Source organism: Rhamphochromis longiceps, linkage group LG23 (genome assembly GCF_057381845.1).
Source record: "Rhamphochromis longiceps isolate RC_006_pf linkage group LG23, R_longiceps_female_GT1.1, whole genome shotgun sequence".
Lineage (NCBI taxonomy): Eukaryota > Metazoa > Chordata > Actinopteri > Cichliformes > Cichlidae > Rhamphochromis > Rhamphochromis longiceps.
In genome coordinates, this window is record NC_140578.1 from 8,070,783 (window position 1) to 8,086,539 (window position 15,757).

The 15,757-nt window shown below is 37.4% G+C and overlaps 1 protein-coding gene across 4 annotated transcripts in view; it reads left to right on the top strand.

Moving 5' to 3' along the window:
• Positions 1-15,757, top strand: part of clocka (clock circadian regulator a) — a 29,612-nt gene that overhangs the window by 2,191 nt on the left and 11,664 nt on the right. For all 4 annotated transcript variants that reach the window (XM_085397168.1, XM_085397170.1, XM_085397169.1 and 1 more), the window contains exon 2: positions 5,419-5,503. The gene's annotated coding sequence lies outside the window, so the exon portion shown is untranslated. The remainder of the gene's footprint in view (positions 1-5,418; positions 5,504-15,757) is intronic.

Below are 15,757 nucleotides of genomic sequence, written 5' to 3' on the forward strand. Positions count from 1 at the left end.
AAATTTTCTCTTTCTCCACTTTCTCTCTGCTTTGGTAGATTAGATTTTACTTGTGTTATCTGTTTCTACTTGGCATCTTAATTTAAGCGTCACGTTTTTTCTACTTTATTCTAAAACCTCAACTGCACATTTACATTTACAGGGAATAAGTGTTTTGTGCGTTAGATGCTGTGGCTATTTGGAATAAAAAGCAGCAGTAGAGCATGGCAGATTTTCTTTAAACGGAGGAGGAGGGACTGGCAACACCGTGAGCTATGACGGAGGTAGAGGAACACATACAGATTATATTATTACCTGCTATGCCTAATAATGTAATTACTGAACGCCTGTCATATCAAGTTTTCCTGATAGAGAGGAGCCTGTGTTGATTCAGTGCAATGTTCTCTGGCAGCTTTCAGCTATTCAGAGGACAGATAAAAGGTAATGGCACTACTCGGGCTTTATATCTATAGTTGATACTGTTAGTCAGCAGATTGGAGTGCTGTGCTGAATTTTGGAAGTTGCATTAGTCAGTTCACATTACAGAGTTTGTGTTTTGCTTGAGTAATCATTGATGCCATGAACTTGGTGCATTTGTTTTGAATGTGAACTGCACACTGTGTCAAGGATGACTACTAGAGCATCGTGTCCTCAGGGTCATTTTCCTCTCAAAATCTGTGCTACAGCATCCATCTATAGAATTCAAGCACCAGATTTCCATTCAGAAGTCTTTCGTCCAACCCTGTCTTAGTAATATTATGTTTCTTAAGTTCTTAACCATGTCTTTGCTGCATTTTGTCAGACAAACTAATTGCTTTGTTTTCAATCTCTGCCAGAGGATGACTTCTAAAGCCTTTTTCAGATGAATCTCTTGCTTGTTGCTTTTTTTTTTTTTTTTTTTTTTTTTTTTTTTTTTTCAATTACTACAAATAATTATTGTATGAGAGTTTTGGCTGTTGATGGGTTTTACATCTGAAGTTGTTACTGAAAACAGGAGTTGATAAGTCAGCATTTAACTTGACCTAAAAACCTGAAAAAATTTGACAGGTATTTCCTCTTTTGATGTGAAATGCAATTTCACAATGACTCAGAGGTTTCAATTCTTTTGTAATGAGATAGATCGACTTATCATTACAGCCATTTATTATGCTGATTTCACTAGTAGGGAACCTTACTGCTGTTTTAATAATTTTTGTTGTGTCATTTGGATTGCATTGCCTGTTGAAGTTGTGTAAGATTTTGTTTCTGCTGAAATACAATATCCATCCATTAAGCTATCTATCCATGGATCCATTTTTCTGCAGTTTATCTGCAGAGGTTTCCCTCTTCCCAGCCAACTCCTTCAGCTAATCTGGGGAAACACAAAGTGTTCCCAGGCCAGCCGAGAGATGTAATCTCTCCAACTTGTCCCGGGTCTACCCTTGGCACTCCTTGCAGTACGACATGCCCGGAACACCTCACCCAGGCAGCAAAGTCAGATGCCCAAACCACCTAAACTGGTTTCTTTCTCTGTGAAGGAATAGCAGCTCTACACTGATTCCCTCTTGTAAGAACTCCTTACCCTATCTCCAAGCCACCTTTCAAAGAAGACTCATTTCTTCCACTTGTATCCGCAGTCTCATTCCTTTAGTGACTACCCAAAGCTTATAGGGACATAGACCACTAAATCGATAGCTTCAGTTTTACGCTTAGCTCTCGCTTCACCACGACAAACTGGTGCAATGCCACAGTCAGTCTTTTAATCTCCCGCTTCCCTCACTTTGAATAAGACTCCAGGATATTTGAATTTCTCCACTTGGGGCAACAACTTGTCCATAATCCACAGTAGGTTCCTGCCGAGAATGTTTTGGCCCCTAAGGCCTGGCCACTAGATGCTCTCTCTTGAGCTACCTCTCTTGGCTCCAAGGTTGGGCCCCAGTAACCACAGTAATTTCTTTTCACAGGGTACTCGGAATCGCTCTTCATTTGTCTCCCCACCCAGGGCCAGTTTGCCTTAGGAGACCCAACCAGGGCTAAAGCCCTTGACAGTATAGCCCCTGGGATCACAGGGACACAGAAACCCCTTCCACTAACATAAGAGCGATTTATCTTGGGGTGAAATAAAGTGGTATTTGTTTAAAAACAAACAAACATTTTAACTGCTAACATTTGATGTTTACACTTGATGAAGCCAGTTATTCAAAAGCTCACTAAGAAATCAGCTACTAGATTGTTTATGTTGACTGTAATGAAGTGATATGTCATGCTGTTCTAAAGCAGGCTACACTTTATTTTGTTTTTGATGGTAGTTAAAAAAGACTGGAGGTCAGTGGAATAATAACAGTCCACCTTTAATAAGAAGACCACATTATAAGATCTAAATAAATTTATCACTGTTTTTTTGTAATAATGTATTATAATAAATATGATGTAAATATTCTCAAAATAATTTTCAGACATCAAGATGGTACACTGTTAAACAGTATTTTTTTCTTTTGAAGTTTTATTGAAACCAACATATTAATTACCAAATTAATGAATTATGTGTTGGCTCATAATTAGTTTTTCACACAGAGCAGTGGCAAGTGAAATATTAACAAGCTCGTGAAGATTTCTCTTTGCTGTCCCCAAGCCTTTAGAGGACAATGATCTCTGACAGCAGCATTAGTTGCAGAGAAATCCTTTCACCACACAGGGTTGTTTGTGTCACACTGACCTTTCACTGAGAGCTGAGAGGATTTTTCCTCTTCATTCACAGACTTTGTCAGCAGTTGTTTCTTTGTGTGACCTAAACACTAGTTCCATTTCTTAGTAAACAATTTATCTCTTTGGCTCAGTATGCGCAGTGATATCGGAGTTATGGGAGCTGACGAGGTGCAGGCGGAGGCTTGTTTGATGTTGAACTTTTGAACTTGTAAAAATGTGTAAGGACTGAACTATATACTTATGTTTTTATTATACTCATTGTTTGTGCTTTACCAGAATGGATATTTAGTGAGTAGTAAAAATACAGTGCAGTCTTGCTTATGTTTCACCTTCTTTTTGCTGCTAGTAATCTGTTGGTTTAATTATGATATTATTGTAAGTTAAACATCATAAATTAAATTTAAATGCAGTAAAATCTTTAAATATACAATACAGAGCAAAGGTAACTTTTTTTGACAGCAAGTAATTCTTGTAAAAATAAAGAAGCTGATCTACATGGAGATTAGGTGGAATTGAAAACTGTCTTAGAATGATGCTACTATGATGAAGAAAAAAATAGGTCAAGTCTACTGGGGTTTCCCTTAAAAGTGACGTTAGTATACCAGCAACTTCACTAATGATTTTGTATTTCTGAAAATGACTCGTTATTTTTTTAGTAAAAGACAAAAGCACAGAGAAATGTGACAAAAACCAAATAGATGATTTGTAAAAAGTTTTTTTTTGTGTTGGAAAATGTGGAAGTTGATCAGTTGCGTCTTGTGCCAATGTTGCCTAAGCTGAACCCAAGTTTTTACATTGATGCTTCCAAGTCTGTACTTACACATATTTGTATGCTACTGTTTGTTTGAGGTTATGACTGTTTGCACCCTGTAGGCTGTAAAAGCATCATGATTCTATTTAATGATAAGAAGTCAGTTAAATATAGACGTTAACTAGAACATCCATCCATTATTGCTGAAACAATATTATTACCTGTGGAGTTTTTCCACGTATAAAGTAAATTAACATTTGTAATTACCAGCATTAAGTTGGGCGCCAAGCGAGATATTAAACAACTTTTGGCTGCAGCTTCACATTTTCTAGAATATTCTGTTTTGCTCAGTTTCTTTCTGTTTAATTAATGCATTTAAGATTTTTAATAGTTTTTTTTTTTTACCAAGATATTGATTTAATTTCAGGCAAATGTGACATTTTTGTTGACGCTATTTTCTTTTTTTTCTTAACTAATGAATTGGCAACTGAAAAATAAAAATAGTTAGTGGATACTTTTCTGTGGACGAGTCCGCACAGTTACAAGAAAATAGACATTCAGGCATAATATGTGACAATAATTATTGTAAGTAAGTAAAGTAAGTAAGTAAAATGTATTTATATAGTGCTTTTCACAGATAAAAATCACAAAGTGCTTTACAACACAAGAAATGGAAATATAAAACAATGTAACAGTAAATAAAACAACAATGTAAAACAATAAAAACAACATAAGAGGAAATTAATAAAATGCTTTTGTATTTAAAAGAATCAATGGAGTCCGTGCAGCGTAGAGACAGTGGAAGAGAATTCCACAGCCGTGGTGCCACTGCCTGAAAGTGCGCGGTACCACCAGCAGTCTCTGATATAATGACCTTAAAGCTTGAGAAGACGAATGTGGTTTCAGCAGGTCGATAAATATTGGGGAGCTTGACCATGTAGGGCCCCAAAGGTTAGAACTAAAATTTTAAAATGAAACCTAAAACTTACAGGCAACCAGTGAAGGGAGGCTAAAACTAGAGTAATATGAGATCTTCTCTTGATGCCTGTTAAGAGAGGTGCTGCAGTATTCTGCACAGTCTGAAGACGATTTAAGGCTGATTTGTTAAAACAAGTAAAAAGACCATTACAGTAGTCTAAACGGGAGGAAATCAAATCATAAGGGTCTAGGAAGCTGATATGCTGTCTAATTTCTGAGACCATGTGGCCTGGAGCAATAATTAGAGTTTCAGTTTTATCACAGTTTAGTTGGAACCGTGGTTAAATTGTCATTTAACCATGGCTGATTTCTGTCAGGCAATTACTTAAATTAAACAATTTCTAAAACTCAGAAATCCTGAAGGAACAGTATAGTTGAATGTCATCAGCATAGAGATGATAGGAGATATTTTTATAGCGCTTAATAATTTGGCCTAGGGGGAATATATAAAGTAGAAAGAAAACTGGACCCAGGACAGATCCTTGAGGTACCCCACATGGCAAAATTGTTGATTCTGACGTCACATAATTCATGCAAACAGTAAAAGATCTCTAAGACAAATATGACATAAACCATTTTTAAAACAGTAATCCCAAACAAGTTCTTGAGTCTGTTTATCATGCTACTGTGATCTACAGTATCAAAAGCAGAGCTGAGATCCAACAGAACCAGAACTGTGTACTCTCCAGAGAGTATCTATATAACTAGATACTCTAAGTAAGGCCGTTTCAGTGGAATACAATTTACGAGTGTGGTGCTGAAACACACACGCACACTCGCACACTCCTTCAGCATCACTTTTTCTTACGATTGCACAAACTAACATTCAGGTTAACATATTTTTTTATTTATGTTATCTGTAAAGAGACCCTTTCAAAGCTGGTGAATGAAGTGTGTGTCATCTTATTTCTGCAGTGCTGTGGGAGGCTCGTGATGACCTAGATGTTTTAGCTCTGAGTCAGTGATGACTCTTTTCTCAAAGCCACCAATTTGTAATTTTAGCTTTTTTTGTTTCTGTTCAACAGGTGAATTCGGACAAGTTTTAACTACAAGTTTTAACTATATTGAGGTGGAGGAGTTGGCGAATTAAGCACCACTCAAAGACAAAAGGTAAGACTTTCTTGGAAATTAACCACTGAATTTAGCTCCGGGTTGCAGCAGTGGACTGTTTAGAGCTTGTGCATATTCGCCTGGGTTAATTAGGCTGTTTAAAGTCTAATTCATCAGAAGCTGTTACAGAGCTATTATTCGTCCATGTTTCAGTAGTGCTCTATTTTTGATTTGCAGTCTGTCATGAAAATGATGAATATGGAAATGAGAATGGTGCTGGCTGAGTCACCAGAGAATTTCAAATGAATTTGTCATGCGAAGATGCAAAGTAGTTCAGTTCTTTGACTACATCTTGCTATAACCTTGATTAACTTCAGACAAAAGCTCTATCACTACTGTTGTTATACACATGTTGTGTCTCGTTAAGCTCTCTAAAGGTATATTACAAGAGGCCTAGTCTGGATAAATGTAAATGTATAATCTATTGTATGTATTTATCTTTTCCTGCTTAATAGTTAAAACTAAACTGAATCCCTATTTTTCATATTTTTAATCTGGATTCCCTGTGTTACTCTGTTAAATATTAATTAGATTAGGCTTAAAGTATAGGTTTAAGGTGGCCTTAACCCATAATAATTAGCTTTTGTTAAAGACGGCTATGTCCGTGGCTATAGACATAGCTGATTAGATGCCATACTGTTGGGTAAATCAGACCCAAGATGGGTTGTTTAAATAAAAATATCAAATATCCTTCTAGAAAAATCTAGAAGTCTAGGCATCTTGGAAATGCCTCCAGGCAGTTATTTGAAGCTCTTTTGTGAATCAGTAGGAGAGAGCCTGAGTATAATAATTTTAAAGGTCACTCTGACTTAAAAACTAAAAGTACAGAAACATCACTCAAATGAGATTGAGATTTTTATATTAAAAAACAACAAAAAATTGTTTTGGCCCAAATTAAGGTGCAAGTTATTCTTCTACAAGACGTGTCCATAGTTTTTGACAACATCATGGTTTTATTAACAACTTGATTCAGAGCTCAGTGTCTGTGGATCATCAGACTAGACTGTTATAGAATTGACTAATATATTTTTATTTTTTTGGATTTTGTATTCACCATATCACTTTATGACTCTGGTTATGCCAACGGTGACTGATATAACTTCAAGTACAAATGGGCTAGTAGCCTCTTTCTTTTCTAACTCGCTGTTCTTTTTAGTGTTTGCTGTAATTGTTTCATACATTATACACATTGAAAAAGACTTAATGTGGTGCAGTACATGAGGGAAAAATGTTTTATTTGCACACATCATTGACATTATTTGACTTTGTCCAGTAACGGCAAGTAAAAAATAATGTTTTATAATTATTTATTCAGTGCAGAAAGGCGTTGGATTTGGGGGTCTTTATAACAAGTGTTATTATTAGGGCTGAAATTCATAGAAATATCTAACACTATATGTGCTATCACAAGCCACGGTCATGGGATTATTAACTATTATTGCAATTTCCTCTTTAGTTTGTGTGGAGCGAAATTCTTTTATTTTTAAACTTTAAGTCACAACTGATTCTGCAATTATATGGGGAGACTTAAAATACAACTGCACACAGCTTAATAAAAATATGTATAATCGGTGCAATTCCCATTTCACGTAATGGCGTTAATGGCATATAAGCATTTCCCTTTATTATGGAAGTTTTGCTCAAACAAAAGTGGACAGTAGATGTTTTATAGTTTAGAAGCTGAGGGGTTGTTTAGTTTTAATCAAAATGACAATTTCTTGTTGTTCAAACATTACCTTTTTATGCTAACACTGTTTAATGAAAAATGGTAAAACGTGTAACATCTTCAGAATGATTATTTTCTGCCTGTAGTCAAAAGATAATATGGTTTAAAACTAAGACTGGATTTTTGTACATGCATTGCAGAAATGTCCTGTTACATTCAAAGGCTGAGCTAAAAGCAGATATGGCTATCTTTGGCTATCTCTGAAAAGTTCAGTCAATCAATAAATGTAGTCCAGCGTAGTTAATGCCAAAGAACACTGTAGATAGACATGCCCACTGCATCCGCTTTACTTTATTTCTAATGATTAAACAATAGCTCAACTGACGTGTAAGGATGTTTGCTACATTGCATATCTACACAGGTCTTGTTAGACTTTTAGATCCCATGTCACTTGTTTGTGAGTTCTGCATGATGAATGATGTTTAATTTAAGCTTGTGTAGTGGCAGACAACGGAAGAGTGCACTCTTTATCTGAGATTAACTCCAGTCAATAAAGAGAGATTTTGGCCAGAGCAAAGTTGTTTGGGTGTGCCCTGATATATTAATCTGTGGAAAATAATGTTGCTAAGTCATCTGGAAAAGGACAAGCGCATAATCTCAGACAGAGCAGTCAAGTAATATCATTACTTGTGCAGGTTTTCTACTTGTTCAGTTTGCTCAGAGGGCTACTGCTTGTACGGTGGGAATGCAGTGTTGATTCTTATTTAAGTGGTTGTCTTCTTGTGGTCAAATGTTGGTCATATAGGGCTGCAAGTCCACGTTTAATTTTGATTGCTTTCCTCCTGAACTCCAGTGACCCACTTGGCGTCAGGATTAGGCCCCTGGCTCAGGTCCTGCTCTTCTGGGAGAGGAGGGCAGCAGTAGTCAAGGGGCCCCTGCCAACTACTGCGGCTTGTGTCTCAAAGATTCCTGTCTGTGGATTAAAAATGCAAAACAAAGACTCCTTTTGTGCCGCTGGGCCTGAGGATGTGTGTGCAGTGAGTGGAAACACAGCTGGCTGCCCTGTGTTTAGTTTGGTTGGTATAACTGTGCAGCAGACTGGTGGGCAATGTTGACAAGCTTGTGCTGTGGATTTTATTGCTTACAGGCCAAATGAGTATGACATTATTAAAACCATCGAATCTTCCACTAGCCACAGGAAAGACTGCTCTGCCTGTAAACTGAGAGAATCGCATCATTAATTGCTGTGTGAATGCCACTAGGATGTGCAGACCTTGAAGCTGCCTCTCACAGGATGTGTGACTGAGTAATTTATTCACCAAAGTGTTGTTGTTGATTTGTGTGACCTGCTTGGCAGTGAGGCTGTTGCTGTTGCTGCTTGTTAAAACTGCATAATATTATCCTAGATATTTGCTATCACTTACAGCAGAATGAACACCCTCTCTTCCTTATGGCTTTCTAAACCCTGCATTGTGTCTGTTTTGCTGAAAATTGTGTGAGAATAAAGGGTGAGGCTTATAAGCACCACAGGTTTTTAAGTGGTTGACAGACTTTCAAGAAATCTTGTTAAAGCTGTGGTCTGTGCTCCCACACTTGGGATCAATGAGAGTTCACCCATCCCCTGTTCTCAGGTATCGGGGTTTTGACAGATGATGGGGAAAACGCAAAGGTTGCTATGAAACCAGAGTTCATCTACTCATGTGATATAAGACCTGCTGGACAGTGTTATCTGTAGTTTGGGTTCAAAGTTTCACAAAATGTCCCTTTTTAAACTGTTTTGCCTTAACATTATTTAGGGCACTGCGTCATATTTTAGACTTGAGAAAAGCATCTAGAGCATAGGTGTCAAACTCTGGCCATACCAAATTACTATTAGAGCAGGCCTACTGGTATTATACAGCTAATGTATATATTGTTTAGTATTAAGCTTTGCTGTTCCATATTCAGTTTTTCAGCTAAACTTGTTTGAGTCCATAAGAAAAGATTTATTCTTATATCTAGAGGAAGATTTTTTTTTTTTTCAATAAATATTAATGTTAGCCCGTGACTTTGTTCCATTTTGAATTTTGGCCTACTGTGTATTTGAGTTTGACACCCCTGATCTAGAGAGCCATTAAATTAGGTTTCTAACAGGCTGGAAGAATGTTCAAATGAATTGGACTTAAAGTATGAGGATTGTTTGCAAGACTGTCTGGTTTGGTGCACAGACAACTTCCTGAGTTAAATATTTAGTTATAAACTGACTGGTATGCAGAATCTTTTGAGATGAGATTTTTTGATACTGGGTTTTTTTTCTGGTTTAAATTGATTTGATTTTAATTTTAGTCATAATTAAGGCATCTGTTTTTTTTTTTTTTTAGTCTAGTTTTAGTCAACTAAATATCGTAAGATTATAGCTGAGTTAAATATATAATGTGTAAATTTTGATAATAAAAGTGATTGATAATCAATCTAATAAAACCAGGAAGTCTTGGCCCAAATATTTGGTGTTAAAAGCGTCATATTCACAGGATAAGTCACTGAAAATAAGTGATGGGTTTTCTGATTGTCTTGTCTAGATTACTGATATATTTGTTTTTTATGAATGTAAAAGGCAAAAACTTTTCATTCGCATCTGCAAGCTGCGCATAACTGCAGTCTTCTTGACTTCTTTGAATGCTTCGAAGACAGAATACTGATGAATAACACCATAACAAAAGGTCTTGTTTTAATAACATTGTGAGGGAGAAAACATTTTCATCCTGACATTTTCATTTTAAATAACCATGACAGGCGGAGCTGTCTGGGGCTTTATTGTGCATCTGTATTAGTAGCTGCTGCTCCAGCCTGCATATGAACAAATGGTTCCTGCTCTCATTAGAGTGGAATATAATCATTATACAGTTATTTAATACTGTCCAGTGTAAACTAGGGATATTCCCTGTGACTAATTTACCAGTTGTTTATTGCTATAGTCACATTAGGCATTCGGAAATTGCGGCATAACCAAAATTATTGCAAACAACCACAGAGACATGTCGCAGGCAATTTGTGCTCACCAGTGCAGACTGACTAAGATTGAGTGCAGCATTTTGGCAATGAATTGGATGAGAATTAATAATAAAACTTTCACCAGTCTGTCTGATAGTAATTCTAGTCATTCCATGTCACACTGCAATTGTTGTGATTGAGACAGGTTTCCCTCCACTTAGCGACCTTTGTAGTAGTTTTGTGATTGAAAGCGGGTGCCGAGAGGTTGCTGCACGCTCAGAATCTCTGTGTAGTTGGTGGAAAATATTCAAAGCAATCACCACTGATGATGTTTATTTTATTTATTTAATTTTCTCTCTTGTAGGAGGTTGGTGGACTATTTTTACTCTAGTTTGGTTGAGCCATAAATGAGAGAGAATTATAGAATTTTGGGCTAAAAGCCAAAAAACAAACAAAACAAAATATCCAAACCCGAGGACAGTCAAATTTTTTTAAATCAAACAACATCTGTACAAATCATCAGTGTATTTAAGGACCTTAAGTAACATTCTTCAGTTATAAAATTGTGTGCTTTCCTCACTGTTAACATCAACAGACCAGTGCAGAAAGTTAATACAACCACATTACATGCACATAGGAAGAGGCTGTCAGTGATGTGGGGACCAGTGACTGCAGAATGTTAGTGAAATTCAAAGACTTTCAGCGACAGCAGGAACAGTAACTTTTAATGACTAGAAGCAGCAAGTTAAAATTTTCTCTGCTCTGAGGGGAAGTGATTGATTTGTTATCTTTCGTGACATGACCACGAAAGGTAACAAAGGATACCACTGACTAATGCATAGGTAACCTTGTAAATACATTACTGGGTTACCGACACAGCTGAAGGCATTAATGCATACTTGTGACCTACGGTTAGCATTGTGTTTATTGCTCTATATGTGGACAGGGCTTTAGAATAATTTAACTGAGTATTTCTGGTCAGACAAATTGTAGTAATCTAGCGTTTTGTTAATTTTTTTTTTGTTAATTTCCGAGCTTACTGAGTCATATGTGAAAGCTGCTTTTGCTGTATTCTATCTTCTATCCATTTTTGGATCTTTGGCTCTTTTTCTCTGCTTTCCACGACCCCCTTAACTGAGAAGTAAAAGTGCTCTGCCTCACAAGTAGAATCTGCTTTATTATAAGTTAGGGACAAAAAGTACTGTTTGAATTGGTGCGTAGCCATGTTCACTGCATGAAGACAACAGTGCAGTAATGTTTACAGAACACATGTGTTACTGCACTGCTGCACAGGTGGAACCTGCAGAGTGTTTCACATCCACAGACTCCAGTTCATGACAAAAGGAGTCGCTCGCGGTAGTCTAATAATTCTTAGTGTATGATGGAGAGAGTATCAGCTGCGGAGGAATTCGGCTGAGCTATTTTTACACTGCACGGTGAGGCCGGTTGCTATGGTGTTGCCCATTGGCACAGTTGCTGTGTTGGCATCTCAGCGCCGGGGTGTGGCGGAGTGCGTGACGAGCGGCGCCATAGATCCACTTCAGAGTGACTCATATCCTCAGAGCTCTGGTGCCCTACATCTGAATGCACACACCCACATACAGGCATTCAACAATGTTGTGTGAGCCACATAAAAATTATGATAAATGACTGTCGTCAGTCAGTGCTTTTTGAGATGTTTCGGTGTGAAAAATGCATATGTGAGTGAGGCTGTTTGGTTGATGTTGTTAAAGCCCGATGAAAATGCAGCACATCTTCATTGCTTTCTTCCTTGACGTTGGTCCCCGCTGAGGCTTAGGAAACACCAGGAAGCCTTTTCAAATCATGTGATTAAATGAGGAAACGTGAGATGCAGGCAGTTTGACTCCCTCTTCACACCTTTTGTGAAGTATACACGCTGTGGAATACTAAGGATTTGTGTTGACAGAGTGTAGTGTTATTAGTGAGAAGAGGAAGGTGTTGCTTGTGGAGCTGTGATTAAGTTAGATCGGAGGAGGAGGAAAGTAGGTCACTGGGCCAGCAGGTCAGTGAAGCACAGATGACATCACAGTTATACAACGCCTGTTCTCCCAGTTACACAACGTTCGCTCTGTGCCGAAAGCTACTGCTTCAACTACAATGTTTTCTTTCTGTCTTTCATTGTGCTCTAATATAGCCAATTTATTTATGAAATTGTCTTACATTCGATGGCCTCTGTTGCCTTTTCTTTTTTTCTTTTTTCCTTTTTCCCCCCCAGTCTTAATTTGCAATCCAGTTTAGCTTGCCTGCTTTTAAGATGATGTACAGCCAAAAAGGAAAAGCTCTTTGTGTCTGTTGGTACAAAATCTTTAGACAATGCTCTTTACTACAACTCACCGCTCCCTTTTACAGTGCTGTGCCAATGTGTAGTTGGCCACTTGTGTTGACAAAGGTTTAATCTCAGTTAAGACATCCACTCTCTAATGTATTTGTGTGAAAAGCGTCACATGTAGGGTGCAGTAAAATAACACTGCATAGCTGAAAGTCAGTGGGCCATGACAGAACCTACTCCTCCCTCTTACCTTCATTTTTTCCACTGTCCCAACACTAAGGTGTAAACACTTCCAGTGCCAACTTCCTTCCTTATTTTGATTGACTTGACAGCAAGTTTATTCCAACCAATAGAAATCCTTTTTTTTAAACCAGTATTGTCATTGCTGACTGAAGTTTCCATTACACACGTACTATACCTGCTAGTTCATATCTCAGTTATTTGTGTACTTTAATCAGTTTTAAGTAGACAGTGTTTGCATCTGTTTAAAAATGTTTCAGGCTTCTGAAGTTCTGGCATCACCATATATGATGGTGAAAATTGTTTTTATGTCATTATTTGTAGTCCCCCCCTTTTGACAAAAACCAAAAATCCTGTACATATAAATAAATAAGATCCATCCGCTTCTTCTTTTCAGTGTGGCGGGGGGGGGGCTATCCCAGCTGTCATAGGGCGAGAGGCGGGGTACACCCTGGACAGGTCGCCAGTCTGTCGCAGGGCTAACACACAGAGCCAGACAATCATTCGCACTGACACTCACTCCCGCATTCACACCTATAGGCAATTTAGACTAATCAATTAACCTATCCCCACAAACTACATGTCTTTGGACTGTGGGAGGAAGCCGGAGTACCCAGAGGGAACCCACGCAAACACGGGGAGAACATGCAAACTCCACACAGAAAGACTCTGATGGTGGAATTGATCTCAGGACCTTCTTGCTGTGCAGCAACAGTGCTAACCACTGTGCTGCTAAACAAGATATAAACTTTAAATGAATGGAAAGAACAAATTACTGAATGAAAATGTGCACATTGAAGCTCTAGCTCATGATACTCTTTTTACAATGCATTTTCTGAATTGCAACACTTTGACTAGATTTCAATGGAATATGAAAAGTAAATAAGACAGAAATATTTTAAATCACATTAAAAAGAACTATATTTTAATTATGTGAGGTGGCTGATGTATATTTTTTGAAACGTACCATAAATATGCATATTGGATCCAGAGTTATGTTTATTATTATTGTTGTTTTTTAGCTTTAATTTTCAATACACTTTAGTTTTAGTTGATTTCAAGGGTGGGTTGATTGCTTGATTCAGTTTAAATATGTAATGCTACCTCTGTGGTGACTCCTTGTGAATAAGGCAACTGCTGAAAGTAGCTTTATTTTTATTGGTTTTTTCATTCATTTTCATTTTTTTATTTCAATTAACTGAAGAGCTTTGTTTACTCTAATAATACACCTACACTCACTCATTCTATCGGTGAGTGTAGGTGTAATTCTTCTTTTTGGCTTTACCAAATGTTAACAGGCCTAATTTAAACTCTTTAAATTATGTCTACCAAGATTCATGGGGAAAAACACTGAAGGGATTTTCTCACCAACACAAATAGGCCGTTATGTTGAGAAAGCCTCCCACATAGGTTGTGACGGTAACTGGTTCATGAAGTAAATGGGTCAAATATTTAGGCTAGAGACCCAGCGGGCTTTCTCATTTTAATTTGAAATCTAGTGTACCTGGGCAAAGAGAATAGATAGTAGAGATGGGTGGTAGAAAGAGTATTTCAGTTATTGATGGTTGCATTTGTGGCTTGTTTAAATCAAGACAGATTCTGGTATATCTGACACAGCAGCACACAAGCAGGCAAATATTTGGTACTAAGTACCCTAATTTATTTTTTTTATTTTTTTATCGCTTTTAAAATTACTTCTGTCACCATTTTAATTTTTTTTTGGGATGTTGCACTCGAGCCAAACCCTACTAGCCAAGGTTTTTACAATGGCCTAAAAAAGTATGTTTGTAGTTAAACCATAATGTATTTGATTACAGTTATGACTATGACGATCAAACGTCAATTTAAGTAATTAATTCAAAAATTGTAATCCACAGGATTTTTTTTTCTTTTTTTTTGTAACTGCACATCTATTAATATTTTTTTATTTTACTTTTTGTTTTTGTTGTTTGAGTTTGTTAGTATTTAGAGTCCACTTTTGCCACACTTACTTTAGATTGCTTGGGTGATTTGCAGTTAGCAATGGAGCATATAATCCAGTGTAATTTTATGTAATTGATAACAGCCTCACTGTTTACTGTTCACTCTCTGTGACAGAGCTGTTTGAGGTTACAGCTATTGCAAACCCAACACATTCTGCTGCTGTTTCATTGGCAAAACACACAAAGAATTGCCAAAGAAACTACGCAATGACTATTTGATGTAGTACAAAACTCCACTTGGTTTTATTAAAGTAAAGGGATGTATTACCACATTATACTATACAAAAAGAACAGTCTCATTGATGCTGACCCACTGCAAACACAAAAAAATAAATTGATGAGAACATCGGCACTCATAATTGTTTACTATATGTAATGGTTTTAATATTACATGGCAGCAGAAAGAAACTGACTCATTTCAGCCTTTGGCTTTCCTCGGCGTCTCTGTTGCACATGTAGGATGTGACCCCTATTAATGCACCACCTTAATATAAGCTGTGGTGGATGCAGGTGATTATAGTCATACATTCAACAGCAACAGCAAAATTCACTGTGCTGATGTGAGTGCTGATATTGTGCTGCCACATTAAGAGTGAATAACAATTGCAGGTCGACAGTTCTATTCTTGAATTCAGGTAAAGCAGTTTTGCAGGATTCACAGTTCAAACTTAACTTTATCTTATACTGGACCTTGGTGTTGCCCATTAGTTCATCTGGTTCTGAAATAAGCTGTTTTAGCTCCTTTCCCATTTGAAACTGAGCTTTATCCTCTGTCACTGACATCATACAGAGCCAATAGTAATACAGTAGTATTAAAATAAACTGTAACCAATAACTCTTAACCTATATCTCACTTCCACACCTAGTGTTAAGAGTCAACTCTTAGAACCAGTGTTCTCACACAAACACGCAGTGCTATTAGCTGCCTAACTGCTAGCTCTTTATAGAGTGGAGAGGAGGCAAGGAGGTTAAGGGGTGGCTGTCCAGTCTGTACACAGCAGTTTCTTCAAACCAGCCAATCAGCAGTCTCGCCTGGTCTCAGCAGCAAACACACTCACCTACCTGCCTTGCAGAGAGGAGAGAGAGCTCCACACAGCTGCATATCT